The sequence below is a fragment of the Dipodomys spectabilis genome, unplaced genomic scaffold, assembly GCF_019054845.1.
Source record: "Dipodomys spectabilis isolate Male_0828 unplaced genomic scaffold, ASM1905484v1 ptg000096l, whole genome shotgun sequence".
Classification (NCBI taxonomy): domain Eukaryota; kingdom Metazoa; phylum Chordata; class Mammalia; order Rodentia; family Heteromyidae; genus Dipodomys; species Dipodomys spectabilis.
Window position 1 is genome coordinate 20,897,240 of NW_024870773.1, and position 9,862 is coordinate 20,907,101.

The 9,862-nt window shown below is 57.1% G+C and overlaps 1 protein-coding gene across 1 annotated transcript in view; it reads right to left on the minus strand.

Annotated features, from left to right (window-relative positions):
• The window catches only part of Gata3 (GATA binding protein 3), a 29,964-nt gene extending 22,027 nt beyond the window's left edge, over window positions 1-7,937 (minus strand). Inside the window, exon 1 of the mRNA XM_042686268.1 lies at window positions 7,881-7,937. The gene's annotated coding sequence lies outside the window, so the exon portion shown is untranslated. The remainder of the gene's footprint in view (window positions 1-7,880) is intronic.
• Between the last annotated feature and the right edge of the window lie 1,925 nt (window positions 7,938-9,862).

Genomic DNA, 9,862 nt, shown 5'->3' on the forward strand with positions numbered 1-9,862 from the left:
ATTATCTGATTTAAATGTGCTATTCCTTTTTCCATTCCTCTACCCCCATAAAATTCCTCCTTTCAAAAATCCGATTTATGAGAAGGCCATGCCTCAAGTTTAGTCGCGAAGGGTTCCTTTTGGCTAGGCCTTGTGGGGAATGCCTTGTTTTTAAACACGGTTCTTAAAGAAAGATGAGTGGCATTTTATTTGCAAGAATGGGTCCCTCCTAGTTTTGGATTTGTACCTTGAGTCCCCATCTTCCTAAAAACTGATGTTTGAAATTGAGGTTGAATTTCTAGATCCCGAACAGAAAGAAAACACCTAATTAAAAGGGAAAAAAAATCTCCTCCCGCGTGCCTCCTGTGCTTGGTCTTGGTCTTGGCCTAGGAAAAGCGCATCGATTTTCCTTCCATTCTCACCGCTCACCCCTCCTGGGCCAGTCCAGCTGCCCGCATCTCCAGCTCACTGCGCTCTCAAAACCTTTTAATTATTTAGTTACTGCCGAACATCCGCCGGAAACCACTCCAGCAACCAGAAGAGACGACCGTGCGGACATTTTTGCCAAGAGGCCCAGGATTAAAATTAAGGATAGAAATTGAAAGAAAGAAGAAATAAAAAGTGCTGCTTCTCGAGTCCATCCCGGGGGGGCCGATACCAAGCCGCCCAATCCTAATTCACCTTCTCCAAGAGAGCCCCAAATGTGCCTCTTGGGTCCCCCACCTTTGACACCCAGACCTAGGGACCCAATACAGACTAAAGCGAGGCAATCCTCTGCAGGGGGTTGGGGTGGAGAGGCGATGCCAGGACTGGAAGATGTTAACTTCTGAGGCTAAGACAAAAAGAACCCCTTTGGCAAAGGAGGCCTTCCAGTGTTGGGGCGCCTCGCTGATAACGAGGAAGGGGGCAGGATCATTCGTTTTAATTCAATCACTGCGCGCGGAGTCCGGCTGCACTGAGGGTACAGGAGGGCGACCCCCATCCTTGGAAAAATAAATGATCTAAAGGCCCCTGTGGGTCTGGGTGGTTTGAGGCTGGCAGAGAGGGGCTGGGGGGCCTGGGACTCGATGCCCGAGGTAATGGAGCCAGCCTGCAGGGGGTATTTAACATGTAATTCCCAGCCGGTCCGCCCCTGTTCCCGGACTGACAGTGGGTAATTGGGTAAGAGGACGTTGCTCTTTTGATGGCCCGCGCCGGCCAGTCTCGCCGACGCCACACTGGGTTTGACGTCACGGGCCCAGCCCCAGAGTCAGAAGCACAGATGGGGAGGGGGGAAGAAAAGGAGGGGAGGGGGCCGCCGAGGAGGGAGGGCCGAGGTCGGCTCCGGGACCCTCGGGGAAGGAAGGGGGGGCTGGGAAGGGATCGAGGAGGGCGAAGCTGCGGCGCGTGGCCTGAGGCGGGGAGCCAGGCTGCGGGGGTCTGGGTCAGGCCAGGCGCCGGCCTGACCCGCCTCGCCGGCAAACGCAGGCCGAGCTGCCTGCACTCTGGGCGGGCAGGGGGGAGGGGAGAGGGCTCGAGGCTGGGACAGGAGAGGTGGAAGGAGAGAAAGGTGGTCCTGATTCTCAGTTGCCGGTGCCCACCAAGCTGCTCCGGGTCTCCAGCGGAGACGCCAACAGCTCCCCCCTGCAGACCTGACGAGACCCCTCCCCAAGCACCCGGGTGGGAGCTTGGTTGTAGCGAGTTCCTCCTGCGGCCGACCTGACCTCTCGCGTAGGACGGAGGAGGGCCCATCAAGGATGCCACCAGCACCGATGCTTTGGGGGAGCGGGGTGAGGGGAGACCCAGGTCCTGTGAGGGCAAGAAACCTCCCTCGACAGGGGAAGGGTCTAGAAGACGCCCTGGACACCTGAAGTCCAGCGCCCTAGCGCCGCGCGGATGAGGGCGCATCCACCGCCCTCCGAGAAGCGGGGATTCAGGAGCCAGGGCGCGGGGTGGGTGGGAGCCAACTTGGCCCACTGCAGGCCCGGGCCTCCAAGAGGCAGTTGCAGGCATCAAGTTAAGCGGGGTATGTGTGCCCTCTTGGGGAGAGGGTAAGAAACGGAGTCTCTTCTGGGTAGGGATAAACTGAGACACCCACGCCTCGCGCGCGCGCGCGCACACACACACACACACACACATGCCCCGTGTGCAGGTCCCTCCCACCCGCCCCTCCTGGGGGCCCGGGGAGACCCCCCATCTCCACGGAAAGGGGGAACAGAAACTGGAGGCCTCCTGGGTTCCAGGAGGTGGAGCAGGTTCCGCAGCCTCAGCCCTTGGGGCTCGGCGTGGGGGGAGGGGGGGACGACCCAGAAAGGCGGAAATCCACGCAGCCGGCGGCGGCGGCGTCACCCACCCGAGCCTGGCGCCTGGCGCATCCAGGCGAGCTCCGCGGGGCCGAGATGCGGGGAAGGCGTAGCCTCGGGGTGTGAGCGCTGCCCGCCCGGGGTAACCGGCACAGCGGAGCCCGGGGGTCGAAGTCCTAAAGTTACTAATCCAGCGCCGGGGTGGTGAGCGTGCCTCGGACCGCCCGGGGCGGTCATTTGAGCGTGTTTACTTAAGGACTTTGCAAGTCGAGCGCGCGCGAAATAGTCGGATTTCCAGCGAGGCAGCAAATATTTGCAAGCTGGAGAAAGAAGCGGAGCCGGGCCGCGCCGTCGCGTCCCTCCCCCCCGGAGCCGCGGCGCCGGCTGGGGCGGACCCGGACGCACGGTTAAGCACTGAAATGCAGCCCGGGGAACCTGCAGGGCTAGAGGCGGAGGGGGCGGGGGGGAAAGATGGTGAAGGCGCGGAGCCGCACCAGAGGCTAGAAACCAGAGACCAACCCGGGGCTCCGGCGAGCCGGGGCTCGGGGAAGCGTCCTGGTACAGCTCGATCCATCTTCGATCGGTCAATAAAAACGGTGCGAAACGACCGGGGTCCTTTGAGCGTCTGGGGAGGAAGTGGAGGCCAAGAGGTGTCGAGGCCGGCGCCGCCGCCGCCGCCCCTTCAACCAAAACCGAGTTCTCTGCCAGGCGGTCTGCAAAAGTGATCGGTGGGGGCCCGGGCGCAAATAAATCGTGTGGGCCTTGAGAACCAACCGTGTGCGGCTCGGCGGTGGGGCCTTTAACTTGAGGTCTCCATCTTTAACGGTGGCTATTGTTGGAGCAATTAGCCAGAGACAATAACCACCGAGAGGCTTTTAATTCGAGCCGTGCGCTGCCTGCTGCCCAGTCTCGTGCGCTCTCACCGAGTGGCCGGGGCTGCTGCTGCCCGCTTAGGGGAAGTCTAGTTGGGGCTGTGCTGGTTCTGTTGCTGTCCTGCTTTGTTTATGGAGCGGATGTGATCTGAGGGGAGACCTAGGCGAGAGCCACGTGAGACAGGCCCGGCAAGGAAACCCCGTCTTGGCCTTCTCTAAATCCAGTTGTGCGCCTGGGGATCGCCGGTGCCTTTGGGCTGTGCGCGCCCGGGCTGCGGCCGCCGCGCGTGTCCCCGGTGCCTGGTGGATAAAAGCCCAGAGCGCTGGAAATGGAAATCGGCCTTTCTTTCTTTGATTTCTGGGCCGTTTCCCTCCCACCCCCCACCCCCGCCCCGACCTGGGCCACCTAGTCCGTTCTAGCTTCCCAAAGGGGGTAGGAGGAGCAAAGGAGAGACCCCTGCTTGTGTGGCGTAAACACCTCCCTCTGCTCCCGAGCCAGACTCTACCCCCTCCTCAGCCGCGGCCCACCGCGGATTAGGTTACCGTGGCTGGGCGAGGATTTTTACTGGATACGAGAATAGCACAGGTAAAGCTGTATAAACAGCTCGCCGGCTGCCCGGCCGAAGGTTACGCCGGGGACACGGCCCAAGGCGCCACCTCTGGGTCCTGGCTGCGCGGGTTGAAACCGCTGGAGACCCCCGCTCCGGCGGGGCGCCCCCCCGGACAGCACAGGTTCAATTATATATCTCTATCTACATATGTGTGTATATATATATTCTATACCGCCAGCCCCCTTTTCACGTTCCCGCGTGAGATGAAATGCCAGCAGGGGAGAAACATCCAACAATGTGATGTGTGGAGAGAGGAGGCAGTAAGCCATGTTGGCCGGAGATCTGTCCAGATCTAAGAAAAGAAAGGCGAAACACAAAAGCAGCGATCGGGGAAATTGGGGAAAGATGGAGGATGTTACCCCAAAACTCACTAGCCAGCGGAAGATGGGTTGGAGGTGGGAAAGGCGTCTGCGGGCGCCCACTCGCCCTGGGGTCTGCCTTGGCTGGGAAATGAGCCATCGTTTTGGGGGTGATATGTGGTTTGATTTACTCTTTTTCTTTCTTTTATTGTTTTTATCTTTTTTCTCTTTTTTTCCCCTTTTTTGCTTATTCATCTATCAACGTTGAAACCTCGGAAGGAAACCCGCCCAGGCCAAGAGAAGCAGCAAACGACTCGGAGAGTCAAAGAGAGAAGAGATGCGCCCGAAGATTAACTCCTCGAACTCCGCCCCCCCCTCCCCAGCCGGGGTTGGGGCCCCCAGCTTCGTGGGATGCTGGTCCTTCCCCCTGACACTACCATCTTCCCCCTCCCCCGGCTGAGAAAACCCCTTGATTACAGAGAGATAAGATAAAAAAAAAAGTAGAGTAGGCAAGGGGGGGTAGTGAAGTGGGGGTTTGGACGGGGTGAAGACAAGACGGCGATTTCTGCTTTGGGGTGTGACATTGCTCACGTAAGGGGGTGTACCCCGGAGAAGCCAGGAGTTGGAGTGGAGGGGGGGGGGAGAAAGAACTCCTACCCCCCACCCCAGAAGGCAAAGGAAGGCGTTTCACCGGAGGAAAGGTTCAGCTCCCATTTCTTGCTCCCTCCTTGGCTTCTCGGTGGAGCGAACAGGAAGGGTTGACTGGCCCGCTCCCCCAGACTATGGGCGCCTTTCCAGTTCCCAGCCTGGCACTCGACGCTTCTCCTCTAGGGAGGCCTCTGGTTCAACCGCCCAAGCACCCAGGATTCCCACCACCACCACCCCCCAGCACCCAGGGAAATGGCGAGCCAGGGAGGCCGGCTTCACCAGTTTGAACGCTCGGGAGCAGCCAGGTAGAACCTAGCATGGACCTCACATTTTGGAAGGGGGGGGGGGAATGTGCCGATCGGATGGCCCTGGTCACTTCGTCCCTGCCCCACACTGCGCAGGTCTTCAGCTGGCCACACAGCTCCAGAGCCCCGCCGCTGGCTCGGCCCCAGCCCTGGCCGGCTCTATCCCAGCCACTCCGATCTGGCATTTCTGGAGAAGGCGGGCTGTATCTTAGGATAATGTGCGTTCACTCCTCTGGATAAGCCTGAGGAACTGGAAGACACCCCCACCCCACTGCTGCGGGCCGACCCACCACCACCAGCCAGGGGGGAGTGGTGGTGGGGGTTGTTGTTTCCAGTGGGGTGATGGAAAATTGGGGAGGGCAATTCTGTTCGGATCCAGGAGCTCTCCCAACGGGCTGGCTTTTTAAAAGCACGAAGGGTGTGTGCCTTTGGTTGCACAGAGACCCTAACAGCAGAAGCTGAGCAACTATGCCGGGCTCAAGGGTGTAAAGATCAAGATTTCCCCTTTCACCTTTTGCCTGGCTCTTGGTCAGTCCGGGGGGGCTTCACGACTCTCCTCCCATGAGGCGTCCCTGCTCACACTGGTTTTCTCTGCCCCCGGCCACCTCCTGGTCTCTAGCAATTTGTTACATGAAATAAAACAGCAACCAGTCACAAGTGCCTATCAGTTCACCGGCGCCTGCAGGCCCTCAACAACTACAAATGGACAGCATGGCCTGGAAGCTTCCTTGACTCCTATCCCTTCTAAACCGCACCCAGTCAACAGGACCCTAGCCCAGCTGGACCAGCAGCCAAGCCAAGGGGGGCATCAGCCCCAAATCTCTCCTCTCAATCTCTCTCTCTCCCTCTCTCTCCTTATTCCACCAGTTAAGAAAAAAGCGATCAGAAATATTCCAGCTACAAACAAAGACATAACCAGGGGAGACACACACACACACTTCTGAGGAAAATGGCTCCGATAAAAAAGGACCAAGCACTGCAGTCTAGAGGTGATGAACCTAGAACCTAGAGAGCAGGGGATACTGTGCAACCCCTCCCCTTCCTTTATCAGAATCCCCAATTCTCAGCCCATTCCTTGCAGTGTCCGGACACAAATAACCAGAAAGAGGGGTGTGCAGAGCTGTTCTCAGCCACCACCGCTACTGCTACCACGTACCTGCTTCCCCCAGGCTCTTCAAAAGGCTCTAGGCTGCTTGACTTCCCAATAGAAGGGCTTTATCAAACCAGCGGGTGAGGTTCTCCCGCTCACCCGTTCCAGGTAGCCCTGCCTGGCCCCCACCTCATATATCTTCTGCAAAAAGACAGAGTCAAAACATTACGTGAAGGAAAATGCAGGTTGATGGTGCCCCGGTTTTGAAAGGGGACAAAACAGTTCCAGAGCAAAGAGAGCTTCTGCAGGGTAGCGGGTGCACCACAGCCATTAGCCAGCAACCTCAGAAAGTAACTCGCTTCAACCTGGAAGTTGGTTCTTCTGCACCCTCCCCAAATATGGGTATCCATCAATAATCATGGCAGCCCGTGAGACTGGACACCCACTTCAAGTCTTGGTCTTTCTGAACCTATACCACATCACAACCTGGTTCAAACCTGCAGAACACACCGCTCCTCCGAATAGCACAAGCATGACTTGGGAAAGCCCGCACTCCCCCACGAACAGCAGCAGGGAGCGGGGATCGCCTAGCACCTCATTCAGGAAAGACCCCTGAAAACACTCAATCCTGCCCGGCTGCGGCTCACCCCTCCCAGCCTGCCAAGGGCAGAACAGCTCACCAAGACCACCAGCACTACTTTTTCCTGAGCAACCAGTAAGGAAGTGGGAAAGCTGTAGGAATGCTTACTTTATCATTCACCTCTTCAAAGTTCTTAATTCTCCACCCCCCAATCTCAGGGTCCCGGTGAGCAGGGTGTGGAAATACAGGAACCAAACCTAGGGAGGTAGGCCCACTTTCAACCCTTGAGCTGAACAGACTAGAAGCACCGATGTCCCTTTCCTCAGGCACCCTTTGGTAAGCAAGAGGAAGAAATGATGTATATAAAAGCAACTCGCCCTACCCAGATTTATCATTCCCTCTTCCCTCCCCCACCTTTCCTTTTAACCTTGTCTTCCTAGAGAAACTCTCTCTCAGTAAAGTCTTGGCGATCTGGCATCCAGAAGAAAGTCTATAGTATGTCTTCCCTGCCCCTCCCATTCCTCACAGCCTTTGGTCAGTCTCTCTTTTCGGGAAGATGGGTTTTCCCCCCCTTTCGCCCACTTCAGAGTGCTTCTAGAAGTCGAGCGATCTTCTGACCACCAGTGCCCCGAGGCCATGCCGGCACATCTGGGCTGCAACTTTTATCATACTGCTCACAGCTGCATCCTTAATTATATGCAGAGACAATGAGCCTACACATACACTTGTAAGCAGAGCAAAATAAACACACAAGTGACGCTTGGGACATTGCAGTTTCCTTTAGAGGAGGCACCTGAGCAAATGGGTTATTTTCTCCAATTCGCCTCCCCCCCTCTGTCTCTGTCTCTGTCTGTCTGTCTGTCTGTCTCTCTCTCTCTCTCTCTCTAAATACGTGTCAGGCCCTTGCTATGCATTGCCACCAGTGCTGATTTCTCCTCCAGTCTTTTTTTTTTCTTCTGCATCCCTAATTCTAATAGCTCGTTTCTTCCCAACAAGAACATCCACGCGCTCACACAGCCTGCACGCCCAAGGTCACAGCAGAAAGCAAAGGATTTCCCCGGGCATCAGAAGGAACAATGAGGAGGAGCGAGGTCTAGTTCACTTTCTGGCCGAGGCCGCGGTGCCCGTGGTAGGTGAGAGCTCCTCCTAATTCCCTCCACGTGGAGCCGGGCTGGGAGGGCAGAGGGGGACGGGAGCGGGCCGTGTTCACTGACCTGGCCGGCGAGCGGGGGCTCCGCAGGCAGAGGGGACACGGGGAGAGATGGCCACCGCCGTCGCAGCTGCGGTCGTCGCCGCTGGAAGTGCTCACTGCAGCTCCGGCGGGCTTCCAGCGAGAGGTAAAAGCTGGGTGCTGTGCATCCTTGCGGGGAGCCCCCTCCCCTCCGCCTCCCCCCCCCTCACTGTGGAGAGCCGAGCTCTTCCGGGTTGCGCAGGGGGAAAGGGAGGGGGAGAAGGAGAAAGAGGGAGGGAATCAATTTCACCCCCTTTGCAAACATGCAAACCGCACATGGAGGGGGGGCGGGTTCTGACACGGGGAGAGTCGAGGGGGGTTGGCCAGAAAGACGGCCTGAAAACCTGAAACCTGGGGGAAAAACACCCACCGAGCCAGCCCACCGTCTTCTCGTCTTCTCGTGGGATTGCAACGAACACCATCCATGTCACCAGCCCTGGCGTGGACTGGGTGGTTATCGTTCAGGATAAACGCGGTGGTGACATGTTTCCGGCCTCTTCTGGAAAAAGTGGGGAACTCGATAGGTGCACCGAGGGGTGCACCGTAATGATCGGTGGAGGAGCCAACAAACCCCAGGCTGTACCCTTCTGAGGCTGGCCGGCCCCACTGCCTCTGGCTCTGGTTTAGGAGCAGGACTCAGGGCTTGGGCTTGAGTTCTAGGCACTCACCCTACAAGGCGAGGAGGTAGGGACGCATGTCCACCCCTGGGGGTCCAGACTGGAGGTTTAGGAGAGGGAGCGGAGCGGGTCCTAACTCTTAAAAGAACAATTCTAGAGAAAGTACAACCTCCAAGGAGCGTTGGAGAAGGAAGCAGGAAGCAGGCGCTTCCAGAAATACAATGTCGTGAAGGAAAATGGATCTTGCCTGTCTACCTAGGAGCTAATAAAGTTCACCCTCCCCTTAGTTTACCCCCACTTTCCCATTCCAGGATGGCGAGTAGATCGCAATCATCCAGGAGAGAATCTGTCCTGAATAAATTTCAGCAAAGAGTAAAATGAAACTCCATAAACATTGGGGTAGAAAGGTCAGAGTCCATTTGTTTTGACAGGTAGAGTTCTGCCCTTCACAATATTTATATGAAAAGAATATGGAGACTGACTTTAAAAATAAATACATCTCTCTCTCTCTCTTTTTTTTTTTGAGGAGGGAAAAATAAAAACAAAAGTTGTCCACAGTTGAAGTAGGAAAGCCAGGACGTTCTGGGTAGTCCAACCTGTCGAGGAGGACAGGAGTTTCTCATTTTCATAGGGCAAAGCATTTGGGGGTGGCCAGTGTCTAAGGAGGGCAAAGCAATTGGTCAGCTCTGCGGGGGAACTAGATGGGGGGGGCAGGCAGGAGGAGGGAGAGGAAGAGGAGGAAGGAGGCCTGGGAGTTCAGGGTGAGGGTACAATCTCACTGTGCAGGGCCAAAGTGTGGATTGGACTAGCACCGGGTGAGGCCACATGAGGGAAGGCAGCAATTCCCCGAGACGACCAGTCTCATTCCAAAGGTGGGGTTCTAGCCCCACAAACCCCACACCACCCTCCTCTTGACACCCCACACCAACGCCAAACTCATCCTGACCGCAGAGAGGTTGTAAAGCAAGAGTGGGGGCCAGGAGAGCTCATTCTTGGTCCCGTTGTCCAGGAAAAGAGAAGGGGGTTCCCTCTGCCTGTTTAGGGAGTCCCCTCCCCAACCTGGTCATGGTCACCCACCAAGCGCTTTCCTCTACATCCCCCATACTGTCCCTCCCGCCTTCTGCCACCAAGTGGCAGAGCCCCGTTCTCTTCACCGTTTGGGCCCAACCTGTTGCATCTGGGTTTTGAGGGGATAGAGGCCGAGCACCCCGAGAGAGCCCCGGCCCTGGGGAAGAGGAGGGTCGCAGATATTTCGGGGCGTGTGGAGGGCTCCAGATCCCCCCTCTTTGGTTGTTAGGTGCAGGTTGCAGGGTGGGAAGTAAGGAAGATGTAGGCAAAGGGCGCGTTT